Source organism: Mixophyes fleayi, chromosome 10 (assembly GCF_038048845.1).
Source record: "Mixophyes fleayi isolate aMixFle1 chromosome 10, aMixFle1.hap1, whole genome shotgun sequence".
NCBI lineage: Eukaryota > Metazoa > Chordata > Amphibia > Anura > Limnodynastidae > Mixophyes > Mixophyes fleayi.
This window is the reverse complement of record NC_134411.1, coordinates 50,159,554-50,179,132: the sequence shown is the minus strand read 5'-3', so window position 1 is coordinate 50,179,132 and position 19,579 is coordinate 50,159,554. Positions and strand designations below refer to the sequence as shown.

General features: G+C 38.7%; 1 protein-coding gene across 2 annotated transcripts in view; it reads right to left on the bottom strand.

The window, feature by feature from the left end:
* Window positions 1-19,579, bottom strand: part of PC (pyruvate carboxylase) — a 341,750-nt gene that overhangs the window by 302,922 nt on the left and 19,249 nt on the right. Inside the window, exon 1 of one of the 2 annotated variants that reach the window (XM_075188743.1) lies at window positions 11,623-11,698. The exons of the other annotated variant lie outside the window; for it this stretch is intronic. The gene's annotated coding sequence lies outside the window, so the exon portion shown is untranslated. Of the gene's footprint in view, window positions 1-11,622; window positions 11,699-19,579 lie in introns of those variants that run through there. 2 annotated transcript variants of the gene reach the window in all.

Sequence of the window (19,579 nt, the reverse complement as noted above, 5' to 3'; positions counted from 1 at the left end):
TCCTTCTACAGCACTGTACATTTATTCACCGACATTCATCGGCTGAAAAGAGCCCGACTCTAAACTCTATGGAGATAGTCAGCATGAGTGCATACACACTACATGATAGTTAGCGGATTGATCGGAAAAAATTGAACGGTACGACCAACCAAATGATGCGATAATCGTCTATTTGGGCAGACTTTTGACCATCGTGTCACTACACACACTGACCCGACTTTCGAACGAGCGGTCGTATGTCGGCTGGTTGAGCCAATTATTGGACAAAAACCCTGTAGTGTGTACTAAGCTTTAGAATTAGTTGGACATTATGGGGCTGATTGATCCTGGCAATTTATATAATTGTCATTTTTAGGGTCAGTAAGGATTTTTTGATCCATTTGAGATGCTAAACTGTGACAACTGGTGGGTGCTCTACTGAAACACCACCATAATGATAGGTTAATTATTTTTACAACAGGTTAGGTACACATTGGCCCGATGATTGCACGAAAAACCTCCAATCAGCCGACATCCGACCGTTTGGTTAGATATCGTGCGTGTGTGTATAGTGGCACGACGATCTAAAGTCGTCCCAAAGTTCCGATCATTGTTTCATTTTGTTGGTTGTACTGTTTAATGTTTTCCAACCAACCACCAACCGATCATGTAGTGTGTATGCACTTCTGCTCATGATCTCCATAGTTTAGAGTCAGTCTCCTTTCAGCCGATGCAAGCGAAGAATGATCGTTGAATAAATGTAGAGTGCTGTAGAAGTAATAATTTGTTTGTTCGTTCTGAGACAGAATGTTTTGTTTGAGTCACAGAAACTAATATTAGTTAAGACATGTTGATAGCTATAACAACACAGTTTTAATCAGTGTGACAATTATGAATGAATATTGTGCTATCATTCTCTGAAGACTAGAGGACCAGATAAAGAGCACAGATCTGAAGGTAAATTGTGTCAGTGTGTGTACGCATGAAATGTCAGATTAATCGGACCTTAAGTCATAGGTACAATCGTTTGAGATAACACAATTGGAAAATTCTTCAGTGTGTACCTACCCTTCGTGTGTTTATGTGGTAGGGAGTATAGATTGAAAGCTCCACTGGGGCAAGGACTGATGCAAATGATGAAATATTCTTTGTGAAGTGCCATATGTAGGCATTATATCAGTTACAGGTTAAAAAAGGGTTCATTTACGAAAGGTTGAACGCTATGGTTTGGTCACTTTTTCAACCTCATGTACATGCAATACATAAAAAAATTGAGCCCAACTTGTCACCAGACACAAAAGTGTAGAGAATGCAATATAGCAGAGCTACAATATCTTCCAATAAAAGCAATTTCCTCAAGAGCTAAAGAGGACTTTAGTCACTTGATACCTTTTTAGGCTTATGATGTCCAGATTTTAATCTTCTACAACCATTAATTTGTCCATCTTCTAATACACTTGTTCACAGAAGAATTCTCGTCAAGACACAAAAGCCATTAATAAGCTGATCTGAGAACAGTTTGAACTGTGCAAAAGCTGGTTAGTAGTGCCACTTTGTTGTATGAAACAAGTTTAATTAACCAGGATACTAGAAGTGTATGTCTAAAATCCCTAAACGGTTTAAATCAAAGAAGCCTGTGATCCAAAAAACTCATTCTATTTTTGAGACAATTCCAAAATTAGGAAGGCACTAAATAGAAATTGTTGAATTATGAAACTATGTTGTAGCACCCCCTCTTGAAATTAAAGTGTAATTACACCCAAACATTTCATAAAGTGGGAGAGAAAAGCAAACTCCCACAATTTATATTATGTACCTCTCCAAAAATCACCAAAAAATTATTTCAGGACATCTTAAACAGTCTTTGTTAAACGCTTATCAATGGCTTCTTCAGTTACAGAATCAATTCCCAGTAGTTCTTAGAATGACATTTTGTGCTCAAACAACTCAAATAATGAATACTGCTTAAAAAAAAGTTTGTGTTAGAGATACAACACTCAATACCAGGAGCTCTGTTTTCCCAGTCAATTTTTCAATCACTATTGGGTGCTGGTTGAATGTCAAATAGTAATTCTGGGCAGCAGGGGCATATGCCCCCCAGGCCGGTCTCAATGCGCTACCTTGGGCTGGGTCACCTGCATTTTTTTCCTTTAAAATAGGCTGCCGAGTCGAGTCTTGTCCCCCGGGCTGAAATTTGCCAGCCCTCCCCTGCTGGGAGTAACAAATGCTGAACAATTATATAAATGAGGAATTTCCAAAGAGGCTGGGTTTTTAAAAATCAAGATCAAACAATGTATATATATATATATATCTCTTGAGGTGCTGGTGATCTACATTCTGGACGACTTACCGTCCTAGTTTGGACACGTTAATGGAAAAATCCCAATTGTTCAATTTGAAATAAAGACAAAAGTATAGCGTAATATAATACACAAACCATGTCCATCACACCACGATCATGCAAGGCCATTTAAGACCCAATAGGCTGCAACTCACAGTATGTGTTGGTGCAAGACTGCTGATCGCAATCACTTAAATGGGGAGGAGTCAGATGTCTGGAGACTGGCAGACCAGTTATCAATTAGCGTTTCACTGTGTGCACAATCATTGATTTATTTAGCTAGATTTCCCATTGGATACACGAGTAGACAAAATGGACATCGATATGACCACACATGGGCACTTTTAAACCAGTCTTTGCTCCTCCTTTTGATAGCTTATATGTGAATGTAATTAATAAAACTGTGGTGAACAAAATCATAGAAGGAAAATTTTGTAGATAAAGGCATAGTTGCTAAAATTTGTGACCATTTTCAGGTACATTCCATTGCTGAGTAAGAATGAACTAATCAGTGTCAGTCGACCTTGGTGCACTACAATTCCAATCAGGACATGTCATTTTGTGAGCTCTTAGATAATCCTCTAGATGTGTTGGAAATTAATCCATTAATTTCACACACACTTATCTATATAGACATACACACACACACACACACACACACACACACGGTAGCTCAAGAAACCAAAAAAAAAAAAATATAAAATAAAAAACCACCCCTGACAAGCTTCATTACTTTAAACTGAGTGTGAGGACTCCCCAGAGTTTTTTAATTAGCCTGGCACTTCTAAGCTATAGGCAATAATTCTATAAATCGGGTCGGACCCATTGCATTTCCAGTGGAGCAGTCTCAAAAACAGATTCAACATAAGTCTCCATTGGTAAAGCAACAAGATACTATAAGACTTGAAGATGTTCTGGTCATGTAAAAAGCAGAGAAAAAAAAAATGCAGTTTGTGACAACATTCAACTAAAAGTGCAGCTTCCTAGTTATTTACAGAGAAGTACATGGATTTGTGGGCAACGATGGCAGCATCTGCAAGTATTTCAAAATTTCCACTGGCTGATGAGAGTAGTAGTAAGAGAAAAAAAGTGATATACAGGATCAGGTACTAGAATGTTACTTCTGCAATGTTTTCATGATGTCTGTATTGATTTTATGGAGGCGTTTCCAAAAGTTGTGAAGTGGGTGTGTACCTCGAAACGTGCGTCAGACAATTGGGCATACTGGCGTACACAGAAAAATTGGCCGTCAGCAGATCTTGTTGTTCCTAGAAGTCTGCTTCAGCAGAAACTGTAAATATACTACAACCAAACATACTTCATTACATGGACGCTCTCTATAGACTGATTGGCATGATGCCATGTATACGAGTGTGCTTAGAGCCAAATAAAGGGGGCATCTGCCCAGTAGAATATGATCACGCATGGAACTGTACGTGATGGGCTTCTGGTGTTTTGGAACTGGAGTATACATGGTAGGAAAGGGGAATAAAAACAACAAGTTTATTTCATGGGATTCATTTGTATAGCAAAGCAGCTAAGGGGAAAAAACAAACAAAACCTCAATGTACATTTTTAGAAATTGGTTTCTTACCCTGCTCTGAAGATCCTTAAACTAGAGAAAGTCCTTTAAAAAAAATAGAACATTTGCTGAGGTAGACAAAAAAAAAAAAAAAACACAACAGAAGTTTATAGTTTATCCCTGGAAGAGTGTGAAAAAGGAACAATGGCTTGGCCTACTGAAATGCACATTTAGCACAGATTTCTGGCAGCAAAAGTGTTAATCTTGCGTTATCAGTTCCAACATACCTAACATTGAAAAGTGCAAAATAGGGACACGTCGCAACCCTCTCCACCCAAAATGCTATTCTGAGCTGCCAAAAACCTGCACAGATATATACACAAACACATTTGTGTGGAGACCCCCATGGGAAAGGACAGTCCCCAATATCCTATATCATCTGGTTTTCCCTCAGTTCCTGAGTGAAACCCGGCCTTACTGGGCCAACTATTAGGGGCAAGGTAATAATGCAAATTAACTCCCCAAGATTGATGAAATATAAATAATGTTAATCTGCAGGAGGTTCACAGCAAGTAATACTACCAAATAGTAAAAAAGTGCACACTAACATTAGGAAAAACTCATGAACCACCACTGGGTCAGATGTAGATTGATATTGCTCAAGTGTGACTGGGATGGAGACCTGGGGATAACAAACAGTTAACATAGGGGCAAGAGACTACATGTATGACTGATTGGACTGGAGTACACAATTGTCAGCATATGGAGGGGAATGCAAAAACTAGGAAAGGGATAGGTGAACAGGTTGGCATACAGGAAAAACTGTAAAAGGCCCATATTTAATTGAATTGGACTAAACATGGGAATACATTTCTGGCTTTAAGCTTTGTGCAAAAGGGAATCCCAGGTGGGCTTGTAATTTACAGATGTGACCAGGGGCCCACTTTTGCTATGCTCATTTGCCATTAAACCGCAGCTGTTTCAGGGACCACAAATCAGGCCTATTGTGAGGTAAGTGCTAGGACCTCTGATCAGTGGAATATCAAGTCAAGATACATGAAAAGGAGAAAAAGTAGGAATGAAGCAGATATGGGGGGGGGGGGGGGGGGGGGGGGAGATTTTGTGACAGGATAGACTGCCTATGCCACCCTGTCTGTTGCTGGAAACCGTCTGGGCTTACTTTGCCATCGTTCTCTCTCTATCCCAAATCCACCCCTCCTGTTGCAATAGGAGGACCCTGCTGCCACCACTAGGCTCCTACAACCGCTTCCTTCTGGGTAACTTTCGCTGCTAGGGTACACACTTGCTGATACACCTGGGCTGGTATACCTGACCTTTTGCCTTCAGATCAGGGTTTCTGTGGATGGGTCCCCCCCTGTCCAGAGCTGCAGGTATCGGGCAAAACATTGGTACTAGAATGTTGGGTTCACCTCAGAACAACCGGAGAACGGATTAGATTTTGGTCTAATCTGTAGGCTACATGAATTTACAGCAGGATAAGTAGCTGTCAAAGCAGGTTCTTTGAGCAAAATTATTTTTTATTAGCTCAAGTAGTCCTAACAAGGACAGTACACAGTCACTAGTTGAAGGTACTAGTGACATCCAGAAAGGTACAGATGATATGAACATTACATGCTCAAACAGCCCACTTTTTATACTGTTCTGACATAACTCTTGTGGGGGATCAGGGGGTGGAGTTACCCCTGCCAGGAGTTATTTTTAGTATGTATCAGAATACAATGTTTTCCCAAACATGGATTTACATTCAGTGCAAAGTTAATATTTACACTGTTATATGCTAAAACTTGCTGCTTGCATTATCCGAGATGCAGCCACACCAGACAGGAAGGCAGCGCCCCCCTGTTGTGTATACAGGCTAAACAGACATGTTGGTCACTGAGTGATGAACAGGGCTAATTAGCATGAGTCTACTTGTCTCTAGACAGTTTCAAAAACACATCCCCTACATTCTATTGCTAACTTGGGAATTTAAAAAAAAAAAAAAAAAAAAAAAAAGTTACAACCCCAAACAAGACATATCCATACAAAACATCCCAATGTATAACACAAAGCGCATTCGGAATTATATACATTGTGCCTGCACCACTAACGAATACATTTCTACAATAAATTATTTCCACATGATCCAGCCACAAACAAGTTATTTATAAGTGATCCAGTCACAGATGTGTCCCAAGTTGGCCACCTTTGGTTGCACTCCAGATATATCCCTTGACAGCGAAGGGCAAGTCCCGCTCATCCTTAGCAGTGCACATATTTCCAAGGAGAAATGAAATACTCACTGATCACTACACAACAGACCATTAAGTACAGATATTCTCCACTGTCGGCTAAAGAGGTGGAGCCAGTGACATGATTATATGAGAATTCGGCACTCCGTGTGCACCTCTAAGAGGGAGAGAGACACCTGTATTAAAAATAAATATGTACGATTTGTGTGGGTGGTATGTACATACAGAAGTTTAATTACACTTTTACCCAAGTCTTGGTCCAGGTAACATCCTATGTGCCGCACCTACAGTCATCCTGCAGTATATATACCATCCATTTCAGACGCTTGTTGGCCAAACATACAGGCAACCCTCTACATCATACAGCTTGATCAGCGAGTAAAACGTCAAATAAGTAAATTGTTTCATGGCATTAGATCTTAAATAAAAGACAGGCTGCATAAAGCAGTCTTTAAAGCTGCTGGTAGCTTTTCTGATGAATGTGGAAAAAAAAAAATGTATCTCCTCCCCTACTACGTAAACACCAAAAAGTGCTAACATTTTTCTATCTATAACCAAATGATATATTATATCTGTACGTTTCCCACATAAACATAGTTGCAGGTAAACAAGGAAAATACATTTCAATATGTCAAGTTAGAGATCTAAAACAAAATTGTAGAATATAAAAAAAATAAAAAAAATATGCAGACTGGATTTCTGTTGAGTTTTTAAATTCAGTGGAACTTTATGATGCTGTGTAGACCCATTTGTAAACAAGCATAAAGCCAGGCACATATGTTTGCATACAAAAAGTTTTTTTTTGATCTGTATGAAATGGGAAAAAAAAAAAAAGTCCTCATTTAAAAGAAATAAAGTGCAGCCAACTGCTGACGACTAGATAGTAACATTCAAGTTGATCAAGTAGCTACCAGCAATGTTTGTTATATTTTTTTAAAAATGAATACCACACATATATACAAAACGTAAATACATGCCTGTAAAGGAAGCTTACTGCCTAAGAGTAGCTCAAACTCCCCCACTGTGAAAAATGACATTTTCAAACTGCTGTTCCAAGTACATTATCTGAAAGAACCCAATTTTAAAGTTTGTCTCCAGGCCCTTTAAGTGAAGACATTTCCTGATTAAAACCATCACCATTACTGAAGCAGGCAATGTTTTATTGCCAGAAACCCAAATCGGAGATAAATTGGAAATTTCCTTTCAGTATAATATTCGCCAGCACACCTATATATCTCGGCTGCCGAAAAGTGTAAATTTCTGTTAATGTGAATTTAATACACATTTTAAAACGGATCTATTTACATTAAACTTCATTCTGAGCCTAATAGACAAGATAATAGTGTGATTAATACCTGCTGCATTTTGGGGCAATCAACAAACCTGTTCAATTTGTGAAAATTGTCTGATCTTTTACCAACTGGTGAATATCACATCATAAACACTTACTAATCTAGATGTGAAGTTTCATTGAAATTATTGAAACAGATAAATGCTGCATGGAATTGTTCATACACAAGACTGACCAATCTACAAAAAAGCCTGCAAGGTAGAGGATTTGAGAACTGCCTGTATAAACATTGTTAATTTATCAAGATCTGCATCCACACGTAAGCTGGTTAATTGTAGAAGTGTAAAAATCACTAGTCATTGCAAATAAAAAATTCTAAACAAAATAGATGGATTGGAAAAAAATGTCAAGGGCTGGAACATATAAGCAAAAAGTCAGAGCAACTACACATCACTTAAGGCGCTTTTCATCCTAGTGTAATTTTGCAGCAAGTCAGTGATATTGGAGTCACTTAAAGAAATACAGCAACAGCAAGAATTCGTTTAGTAGGTTAAAAGCCCATTCAATGTACGTAAAACCATAGGTGTGTTTTGTTTTTGATTTTTATTAGGCTAAATGCTTAGTGTGTCAGTAGTGAAGGTTAAAAGTTGCAGAATCTTTCCCCAACATACAGCATAAATAGGAACAAAACAGGTCTAACCGGTACGTAAAAACAAAGTTCAAAAGCAGTAGTTGAGCTTATGTCAAAGTTTGTTACATGTTTTTACAAAGTATGTTTATCACTTTTGACATTAGTAATATAACCTTACTTTTTCATTTCTGTAACGATTTCAACAACGACTGGAATTCCCAATGAGCATACAGATTCATGCATACACCTATACAATTTACTTTCAGATCAGTAATCTTCATCTCTCATAACCATATGCTGAAACGATCATGCCTCTGCACACTCTACAGATATCTGCCTATGACACTGGCCATGAGTATACACACTTCCTAAAATCACAAAAAATAATGAAACATTGTCTGCCAAATGTGTAAGTTTATAAAACCAAATCAAATGTGCTTTGATACGATAAAACATGATCGTGAGAGCGTGCACTCTGCAATTATTGTGCAGATCACGCAATAAACTACCGTTTGGTCAGATATTGCAAGTGTGTACCCAGGTTTAGTGTTAGTGCCATTTACAGATTCCTTATTTCAAAGTAAACAGCTACCCAAATACTAAAGCAGTTTCCAGAGACTGTTGGCTATGAAAACTGTAACAAGATTGCATGCATATAAATAACACTATTCGAAACGTACCAAGCATTCATTTTGGTTTTTCTGGCAGAATTCAGACATGTTTCAAAGAATTTGGCCAAATCCTTTTCCCAACATCAAACCTAATACAACATGGACCTTCACACTGTCTACAGACAGTGAGGGTGACCACCGCAGCTTAATTGAAGACTGGTGTGCATTCAACGCAATCCTGTAAGAACCCTGAAGTTTGTGACAGACTGCAATATGCAGGTGCCAGGAAATCAGTGGGGCCCTGTACAAACATGAACCTGGTAAACAAATGGTTGTTAGCTGGTGGAAGGGGCTCTGTGCAAAAAGTAGACAAAATAAACACAAATGTAGCGCACTTGAAACATTTCCCTGCAAACACAATCCATAAAAATAAAAAACAAAAAAACAACAGTATTTCAAATATAGATTCTATAGAATCTCATTTAATACAAGAACATCTAAAAAGACACAAAAGTACATATGAGACTGTTTAAGGATGGTTTTGAAGGGAAAGCGCTACATGTTTGTTGGTTTTGTGTTTGAGTTTTATTACATCAATAACATATCCTTACATCTAGCAGTCTTAGCTTTCCCTTTATTTACTGGGGAATATATATATATTATGTTTTATTCTATCTAGTGACTGTTGTATACTCTGTGCAAAAAGTAATACTCATACGCCACCATGAGGCAGTAGTCCGTGATCGGGTTATTCACTGGCATATTCAATTAGCCACGATGCTGCACACATTTGCAGGTACTACAATACCTCAACATACAAGATTTCTCCTCACACCTCTATGTGAGGGCAAAGAGAAGAGGTCTGCAATGTTACATTGGCGCAGTAGAGCCTTTGCGACTGTTCAAGGCAGTCCTGACACCAAGGGCCATATTCAATTAGCCACAAAGTCTGAGAAGTGAGACAAACTGGCAGAGCACAAGATGGGCTCTCTTGTTATTATGTTTGGAGAGGCACTAGAATGAGACTAGAAAGTTTGATACTAAATGCTAGTATTTAGTAGATTCTACCTAAAATGCCATGCAAGTACAAATTTCTTACTCAAGTCAAATCAAAGAGTTAACATTTGTAAATCCATGGAACTATTTGGTTCCAGTTGAACCCTTTGATATACTCATCAGATGCTGGAGGGATAAGTGTACAATGTGTATTCATTCCCCTATTCATTTCTGGAGAGATTTGTTATGGCGACAGACTTGTAACAACCAAAACTATATATACACAGGGAACAAAAAAAAACAAAAAACAAAAACACAAACACGACAAGGCAAGCTACCTACAATTCTCATGTCCTACACTTAGGACAATGTGCTTTTTGCATCAAACCAGGCTTGTATTTATCTGGTACACTGAGCCATGCACACTATATGCTACTCTGTGTGACCACCATGTAGCACATTAGGCCATTTATAATGCTTATCCATTACATTCACTAGTACACCAAGCTCTTATTTTCGTTATAATGCAGTCATTTCTTTCAGTCTTGCAGCTTAAATCAGCACTGATCTCAACTACGTGGCCAGTGCCCTATTAAAGGTTTAGGCTCACCCCAAGGCTAATGGGCTTGTAGCGGCCATTCGCTTTCCACACCAGGCTAAAATCTTTAGTCAGCACCTTCAGTCACACATGGCCCCTGTGTGCCCAGCACCTTTAGCCACAAATGGCCCCTCTCCAGCACACCACAAAGGGAATTTATCCAGCAGCCTGCCAGCACTGAGTACCATGTGACCACTGCAGTCACATGACATGGAGGTTTGAAGCTGAAAAGGATTTAGCCACTACCAACTCGCCCCAGCCCCCCCTTTATTTGGGGGTGAGCGCGACACCTGCGAGCACAAAAAAAAAAAAAAAAATTGTCTCCAGTGGGGCCCCTGTTCCCCCAGACAGGTCTAGGTATTTTGTACCACCCCTCTCGGTGGCCCTGCCCACAAGCATCCCTATATGAATACAGAGTTTAATTTTTTCCCACATACTGTGCTTCAAACATATCTAACACATGCTGACTCCATGTGGACCTTCACTGAAACAAAACTTAATTCCCGAAGCGACCGATTCCTATGCAGTTTACTCTACATTTGTATAGGGAATATTTTTTACATTCTATTTCACTATTAATCTCCAGCAGATCTACACCAGACAACTATTTTTATATCAGATCATTGCCACAACTGACCCCCACCCCCTCACACCTTTCTATATGCCCTTATTACCCCCAGTTTAAGTTTCAGGTCTCATTCAATGCATCTTCTTACATTGTGTTCAACATGAAAAGGAAAAATCAATTTTGTCAACACGCTTCTACCCTTCAACGTCAGCACTTTAATTCCAAAAATGGCAGAAAAATAGTACATAGAGCAATGATACATGTACAAACGGTAACTTCACTTTCCTAATGCATATGGAACGCAACATGTGATATTGCTGAGACAAGTGCTTGCCTGAACAAGTTCCCAGCAAATGTAATGAATGCTGTGTTATAGATACTGTGGTGTGTAGGCAATCTACATTTTATCTAAGCAATATTAGCCCTTCCCCAAACACATCCATGCTTCCTGGTTTAGTGCTAACAAAAAAGAAAACAAGGCTGTTAAGTAAGCTGTTTTGAAAGTTCTGAATCATCCTTACAAAACAAAGCTTTTCTGTAATCTTTCAGCCAAGTAATCTCCTGTTTTAGCTAGTAAACAGATTTTCAAAACAAGTACTGTATGTATCAATGAAGTTTACAAAAAAACAAACTGTAAAGATTCATATACTCAATAACAAAATACCTTTAGTTTATTCACTACCACAAACAGACTGCACCCAACACAGTAAAAATAGCAAGTATAAAGGAATGTGTGCGCAGTGAAAATAAATCGCAAATCACCCCCCTGCTAGCTACCTGCTTTATGAGGAATATGAGCAGATGTTATCTGTAGGCCCTTCACAATCACTCACCTCAACACTGCACAGCTAGTCACATTCTAAACCACAGGATTTGCAGTAAGAAACACCGAACTTCAGTCACACCCCTGATTACCCAACAAAATAATCTCGGGCCAAATTCATTCAATCACATGCTCCAGGCTGCTAAAATTCACTTTTAATCCACACAGCAAAGTGATCTTTATGATCCAGCAGGATTTAACTTGTCGCTACTGATCAGAATATATTAAATCCTGTTTCTAAATGACACTTATACCTGTCTTTAACAGATTTAGAGAGAGCACTAACATTTTGCAAAGAAACCTCTGCTTTTCTGGCATTGTACTTTTTAAAAATGCATTCGTACCAGGCAGAGCCGTAACTTAGAATTCTAGTGCCCTGGGCGAGAAAGAAATGCAACCCCCCTAGTCCTCAATTTTAACAAAATTAACCTAAAATATTCCTAAATTGCGCCCCCCTTCAGCATTGCGCCCTGGGCGGTCGCCCCTGTCGCACAGCCCTAGTTACGGCCCTGGTACCAGGGAAAGGGCAGCATCCAGTGGCATCCCAGTATTGTGTGGAAGGACTGTGGCAATATACTACAAATCCCACAATCCACCTGATTATTAAACAAATTACTACTTGGCAAGCAAATCATTGTAGAGGTGGAGATCAAACAGCTCAACTGCTTCCTAGCCATGAAAACAAACCACAGCGATACTACTGCAAAACATCTTGCGTTGCTTTTCTTTAGTGCACACTGATGAATAGATCACCTCACAGATATCATGAGCTGCACAAGAGGGGAGAACTCACGGAGCAGCTTTATTTCAGGATATTCTAAAAATAAATGTAAAAAAAAAAAATGTACACAAATCACAGACAGCATGTTGCAATGTAACATACACATCTAAAAGTATAGAAAGCTAACTAGTATGTTGACGGAGGTAGATAAAATCCAAAACTAAGTACAAGTGTTCTTTTGCTGCTTGACTATTAGCAGCAGAAGCTATAAACTCCAAATACATTATTTTCTGTAAAAATGTTAAGTTTTTCTAGAGAAAGTAATCTTGTGTGGGGCAGTGACATCTGGATTAAGTGGGGGGAAAAAAAAAGTGAAGGTTTGCTTGTGAGCGTCACTGCAGCTGCACACACCCAAAAAAACCACTACAGGCCAGTGCTCGAAGTGGGGCAGTATGCCGCATGATATACCCCCCCCCCAGAGACTAATCCCCACCTACAAACGTCCTGTTGCACGTGCGCAGTAGGCACGGCCGCCATTTTGCTCATGCACAGTAGCAGTTTTGGGACACATCCTGCCCCACTTCCTCCTAAGACCACCGGGGAAACTGGCTGCTATGTCCCAGTACCGAAGCACACTGGGAAAAATTGTAATTCGGGCAGGACAGTCCACTGAAATCGGGACTGCCCACTGTAATCAGGACACTTGGGATGTATGAGCATGGCTGATGCTTCTGGAGCGCTGCCCTACGCCATTCATTTAAAATTTCCATACCATCACTTCAAAATTCCCACTGCGACCACTGATAGACCTGATTCGTTAAGGAATCAAAGGCAAAAAATTATTAAGTTTTCTAATGGACAAAACCATGTTACAATGCAAGGGGAGCAAATTAGATTTTTTACTTTGCACATAAGATAAATACTGGCTGTTTTTTCATGTAGCCCACAAATACTTGATAGCTTATTTGTACACTGAAATTTAGAGTTGATCTAGGACATTCCCTACCCGAACTATAAATATGCCATCACATTTTAAATTTACCTCCTCCAATGCAACAGTTTTGCCAAGGTGCAAAGTTACTCATTGTTTTGCTTTACCGCCCTTAATGAATCAGGCCCTATATGTACTAATCTTTTCTATTTTTTAGTACTTGTGAAGTTAAGGGTCATTCAGTGATCGATATATATATATATATATATATATAAAAAGTGTTTGTATGTGAAGGTCAACAGCAGAACCTGTCAAAAAGCTATTCTATATTTAAATATCTCTATTTTACCATATTTATCAAGTTGTAATAAGTGGTCATTCAGTGACATCCATACATTAAAAAAGGTATTTACTTGTGAGTGTCAGAGGAGAAAAAAAAATTGTGTATTTTATAGTTTTTCTGCTATCAGGTCACTTGAACAAATTTGTATATTTCTGTAATATTTCAGAAATAATCTGCCTTCTGGAAAGTCTATCAACTGATCCTATAGTAGACTTGTAAAATTTAGGTGTACAGGCACAAAAGCTTTATTTAGGCAATAGATGTGTCACATGGAATAAGCAGGCATAAAATCTGCTTAAGAGGAGGCATCACTATTTGAGGATGTTAGTCTGTGTTGGGATGGACACGGCACCATGCTAAATTTCCAAAAGATAAGTTTACATTGTACAATTTGCACTACATATGATGGTATAAAATAGATGGCAGATACAGACCAACTATGCAGTTCTAGTCAGTCTAACATGCACTATAACAATATCCTACCAGGTCCAGCAACTAGAAGAACATTACTAAAAATAACCCAAAATAGGGCAACAGAAAGTAATAACCAACCCACGGAATTTTTAGAGATCAGAATTCGGTTACAAAATATAAGCATCTCCTATAAAATATGGGTGAAATTACTCAGGAGACTAAACACAAGTAAGAATTCCATAGTGATCTAAAACCAGATTCACCCAAGAAAAAACACGACTGATATAGAAGCCATTTTGCCGGCTATAGGGCCAGTGGGGTTGGACAGTATAGTAGGTAGTATTACTATAAACTGCAAAGGAAAACCCCTCCACGTTAACACTGGCTCACTGTGGTGCAGAAGTGCTCTCCCATATCTGGTGTTTCTAGTGGGGGACCCCTGCTACAGCCGCTAAGCAAAGAAACAGGTTACCTTCGATCCCAGGACTGCAGCACCACAGGGGCTCCTGGCTGCCTTTTGGCACCTCCAATTTAATAAAGGAGGCATAAAGTACCACACTGGAGCCCAGAGACTTTTCAGTTATTGCCAGATAAATTGTAAAAGAACTCAATTTGCGCAGTCATTCATATTAGGTTGAATTCATCCTCACCACCACCACAAAATGGATACAATTGTTACAACAATTATTTTCTCGTGTCTTTCCAACTATAGTATGCTCTTCAGTTATGTCCTATACATGATCATTTCTCAACACTACACACTTATGACTCAGCGCAACATTGTAAAAATTTAGACGTGTTGAGAGATGCAGATGGCCTAGTATTCGATATTAGCCAAGCCCTTATTTTCTATATTATTTTATATAACAGCACACATTTATTAAACACAGAAGTAACAAATGATGCCCTTAAAAGTCAAAAAGTACAACATAACATGTTATGACAGATCTCTTCACAGGAATGATGTTCTTGTGAAGTCTGTAAAACATTTAAAAAAATAAATAAGTTTTCTATTGAAGCTTAGCCCTGAACAGAAATATATAAATTCATTTTTCTGAATTTATAACATCAGAATGCACATAAAAACACAAAGTGTGAGCCAATTAAGGGGAATACCCCCTAAAGGTTCAATGGGATTTCCCACAAAGGACTCCAATACAAGATTAAGATCCTATGGTACCATTAAAGTCTCAAATAAGGCCAAATTCTCTTTACTGCTTGAAAAAAAAAAAATGGTAATACAAGATCTGATGCCAGTCTTATCCAGACAGATGCAAAATGTTAACACCTAGACCTTCAAAGTCCTCAAAACCTCTAAGCCTTCTTGAAGAAAATCCAGCATCTGTTGGATGGACACAGACTGAATTCAAGGACTTCTGTTTGCATCACAAGATGAAATTCCCCCAAACCATGTAATAAATTACAGATTTAATTACATTTTCTGGTGTTCAATTACTTTATCAAACTTCTGTATGCTTGAGCAACAAGCACTTAATCTCCAACCCATCAAGGAACAGGCACCTGGGTTCTGATGGACAATCGGTTCCTGGGCCAGGGTTGCTCTATAAGTATCTCCTAGGCTACTGCAAAAGCATGGCTACAAAAGTCAAAAGAGAAGCATTGCTGTCATCTCTACCATTTCTCCCCTAATTTTCCTGAGTGCATGGAATTAGAGGGACTATATATATTCCAAATTAAAGTTCCAGAGCCTTGCACGATATCTGACAATTTAGTCTGGTATTCAAACTGTTTGAGGTATTAAAAATTCCAATCTGAAAAACTTATTTGTATAATGTCCACACTCCTGGATGGGTCTGATAGCAGCTGAGAGTCGGCTACCATGTAGTTCTTTCCTGCCACCTGAAATGTTGAAAATTACATTTCAGTTGCTTCCTGCCCATATTATAATTGTTGTCAACAGCATTGTCACAGCTTTGTGCATAGGGCTTCCTTTGGATTCATATATTCACTGTCCGATGATGTAATGATGTAATGACGCAAAAGCGTCATTTTACAGCAGGGGGCAGGGCCAAATGCCACAATTCCCGGTGAATTGCAGCGGTTTGGACCCAATTCAGCCCACTTCACTAGGAAGTGGGCAGATTTGGGAGATTGCCACACTCTCCCGGGAGTCCCCGAGAGTCTCACGAAATGCGGGAGTCTCCCGGACATTCCGGGAGAGTTGGCAAGTATAGTTAATTTGTTTCACATGGGAGAGTTTGAAAGTGTAGGATTGCTAACCAAACTGCCCTCCTTTCCAAAATGTTTTGCATGTAGCTTTTTCTTGTCCCGTCGCCTTATGCCTTGTACACTTGTGTGTAAGTGTGCTCCCCAGCCTATGGAGCTGGAATCTAATCATTCATTCTTGTACACCCGTTCCTTTAAATGCTGGATCTGGTCACAAGTTGAGGGAATTCCAGGCTTCCTTAAAGTGTCAACTAGATATAAATGAGGAAGATGACTTTCAGGATCCTGTGATGACGGATGAGACCTACATTTTGTAATCTGCTCAAAATAGTACAATTTATCTCCAAACAGAAAAGAACTTTCAAAGGAAAGCATGGTTAGGAGACTCAAGATTGTGGGTTTGCAGGCCAAGGATGTAACCCAAGAGCTCTTCACGCTACCACTTGCCTGCATCACTATGCTGGAAAGTATACACTCAATTCTCCTGGCATTAGCTGGATGCTTACAGTTTTATCTCCAATTCCTTATTAATGAAGTCTTTAATAACTATGTACCCTGTATCCCCATTTGCAGATATCTTTCAGTAAGCTTCTGTATTCAATTAGCTAGATTCCACTTTTATCTTCCCTGTCTGCTTTACTAACTGAGGACTATGCATACTCTACAAGGGACTCCATTGATCCATATGAAGACTGCCCTAGTATATCATCCAGGTCCAAACACACGTGATCTGGTCCTTTTTACTCCTTGATAAGCCTGCATGTGTTTAGTAAAGCTAGACTCCAATCAAATAATGTTTTGAACTGCTCTGGGAGCAGAGCTGGTTCTTCCTTCCTTTGAGGCATACAAAAAGGCCTTGCATATTCTAGTTACCTCCTTGTCAATGCTTCTCAAACCTACTGTAAGTTATCCTGAACTTTTTCCCCCCACACTTGTTCTGAAAGGAGATTACAGAAAGAAATAACTGAATATTTTAAATAGAGACTGCAAAAATGCCCCTTCACCTAGGAACAAGTGCTGTTCAGCTTCAGCTGTATCCATGCTTGCAGGTTATGTTGATCTTCACAGCGATGAGTACAGTAATGAAGCATTTTACCACGGCTTCCTGCATAGTGTTTGACTCATAAGTGACATTTGATGCCGGCACGTTCTGATTATGTGGTGGTCCACTCTCTCAGCCTTCCCTGTTTGCAGCCAACAGGTAAGGCTATCTTTGCTCAGTTGATCAGAGGAGTTAAGGCTGCTAGGGAGTCAGGAGGAAAATTAATGTTTTTATAAGGTTAGCCCAGGATTGGAATGTATCTGAAAAATGAGTAATGTGGTTGAAAGGCAATAAGAAATTAGAGAACTGAAATGATACTTACAGTGCTATGTTGGTCATTAATTTTTTAATATTATGTAGCGATCCAAGTAGATAGTTGCGCAACACAGCTACTAAACTTAATAGCAAGATGTGCCAAAATACTGAAAATCAGACTAACACCTAAAGTTTAATTGGATAGATGCAAACTATACTGCACACTGCCAGTTAGATTGAGCCATTTGCATGTTTACAGGTAACCCTTCTTATAGCTTACTATATGAAATCTACTTTAGAATCCAAACTCTTTACAACTGCAGTAGAGGCCTCAAAACTCAACAATGCTATATAACAAAGACGCCTAGTATTTCTTCATTAAATGTTATCTTACCACAAGCTACTCGATATTTGTGAATAAGATCACTATATTGTTACTAGAGACTAAATTTTTAAATACATTAAAAAAAAAATAATAATTTAGTTACCAAGGATATTTGAACGAATGCACACCATTTTGTGGTTGCTGAAAACCCCCCCCCCAAAAAAAAAAAAAACATTGAAGGTTTTTTTTTTTTTTTTTAATTGGCTCTAGTTCTTAAGATTGTAGATACCCTTTACTGGTTATTTTGCCGTTTGTTGAAACGTTTAAACATACTTGAACTGCAGTTCTATCTCCCTCTTGTGGACTAAGTGAATGCTTACAATTCTGCAAAGAACACAATTGGAAAGACTTTATTTTTCATCAAGTTACACCTATGGGATATTTCAGACATTTTAGTATGCAGTAGATTTAGTAAACAAACCATAACGTTTTAAAGTATTAATACACATTTATAATCACATTCCAGAAAGTGAGGATAACAAGAGATATAAAATGTGACAAAGGCATATTATAGCAAAAACGTGACTACCACTAAGTGGAGACAAATAGGAAAACTCAATGGATGAGATATCTTAAAAGAAAGGGTTGCATATACTGCATATTATACTAGTCGAAGCTCATTTTATTGCCAGAGTGATTTTGGGGTAACTGTGGTACAGATTCCAAATAGGACATCGGTTTCGCTAGATTGAGATAACCGGTACCCCATTATAAAAAATAAAAAAAATGCAAAAAATGTAATGGTCAGGCACAGACTACTTACAAATCTCTTTGAAATAGTCTCAAATCCTACAAAAGTACACATTAAATGCCATAATGGCATTTTATTCATCTATTTATATAGCGCCACTAATTCCACAGCACTGTACAGAGAACTTACATTAGTCCCTGCGCCATTGGAGCTACAATCTATATTTTCGCTAGCGCAGAGACTAGGGTCAATTTGATAGCAGCCAATTAACCCACTAGTATAGTTATGGAGAGTGGAAGGAAACCGGAGCACCTAGAGAAAACTCACAAACATGTGGAGAGCAAACAAACTCCACACAAATAAGGCTGGGAATCAAATGCATGACCCCAGTGCTGTGAGGCAGGAGTGTAAACTACTAAGCCACCATGCTGTCACAATTTTATTTGTTATAACAGATATAGTAAGCAGAGTCTGATAATTACTATTAATGCATAGCAAAACGCTGTTTGTACGATTTTCTTTTGCGTTATTAGGACAAACATGATCGAGACTAGCAAGAGTCAGCCATCGTGTGTGTTCCATCCTCCATCACCTTTATATCTTGATGAAATACCTCCCCTTGCTCTTCACTAAAATCACCATTATCCAGAAATCTGTGCAAGTGGCTATGGAGAAAGTATACATTTATGCTCATATTAGAACCCAAATTTTTAAAATTTATGAGCATGTTTTCGACCAGTACTTCATTGTCTGCTTTGCGTTTTCCCAATAAGTCCTTGACAATGGAGACATATCTGTACCAGGCAGAAGCTTCGACAGCTTTCAAACATTTTGTGAAATTAGAAGAAATCTTAATAAATTTACTAATTTGAGGGCCATCTAAAATTCCAGATTTTAGTTTTTCCCATACTTAGTCCTGGGAACGAGCTACAAATGTAGTTGATGTAATCTACATTTTTGGCCAAAGCCTTAACACCTTACATGTTTTCTCTAGAACC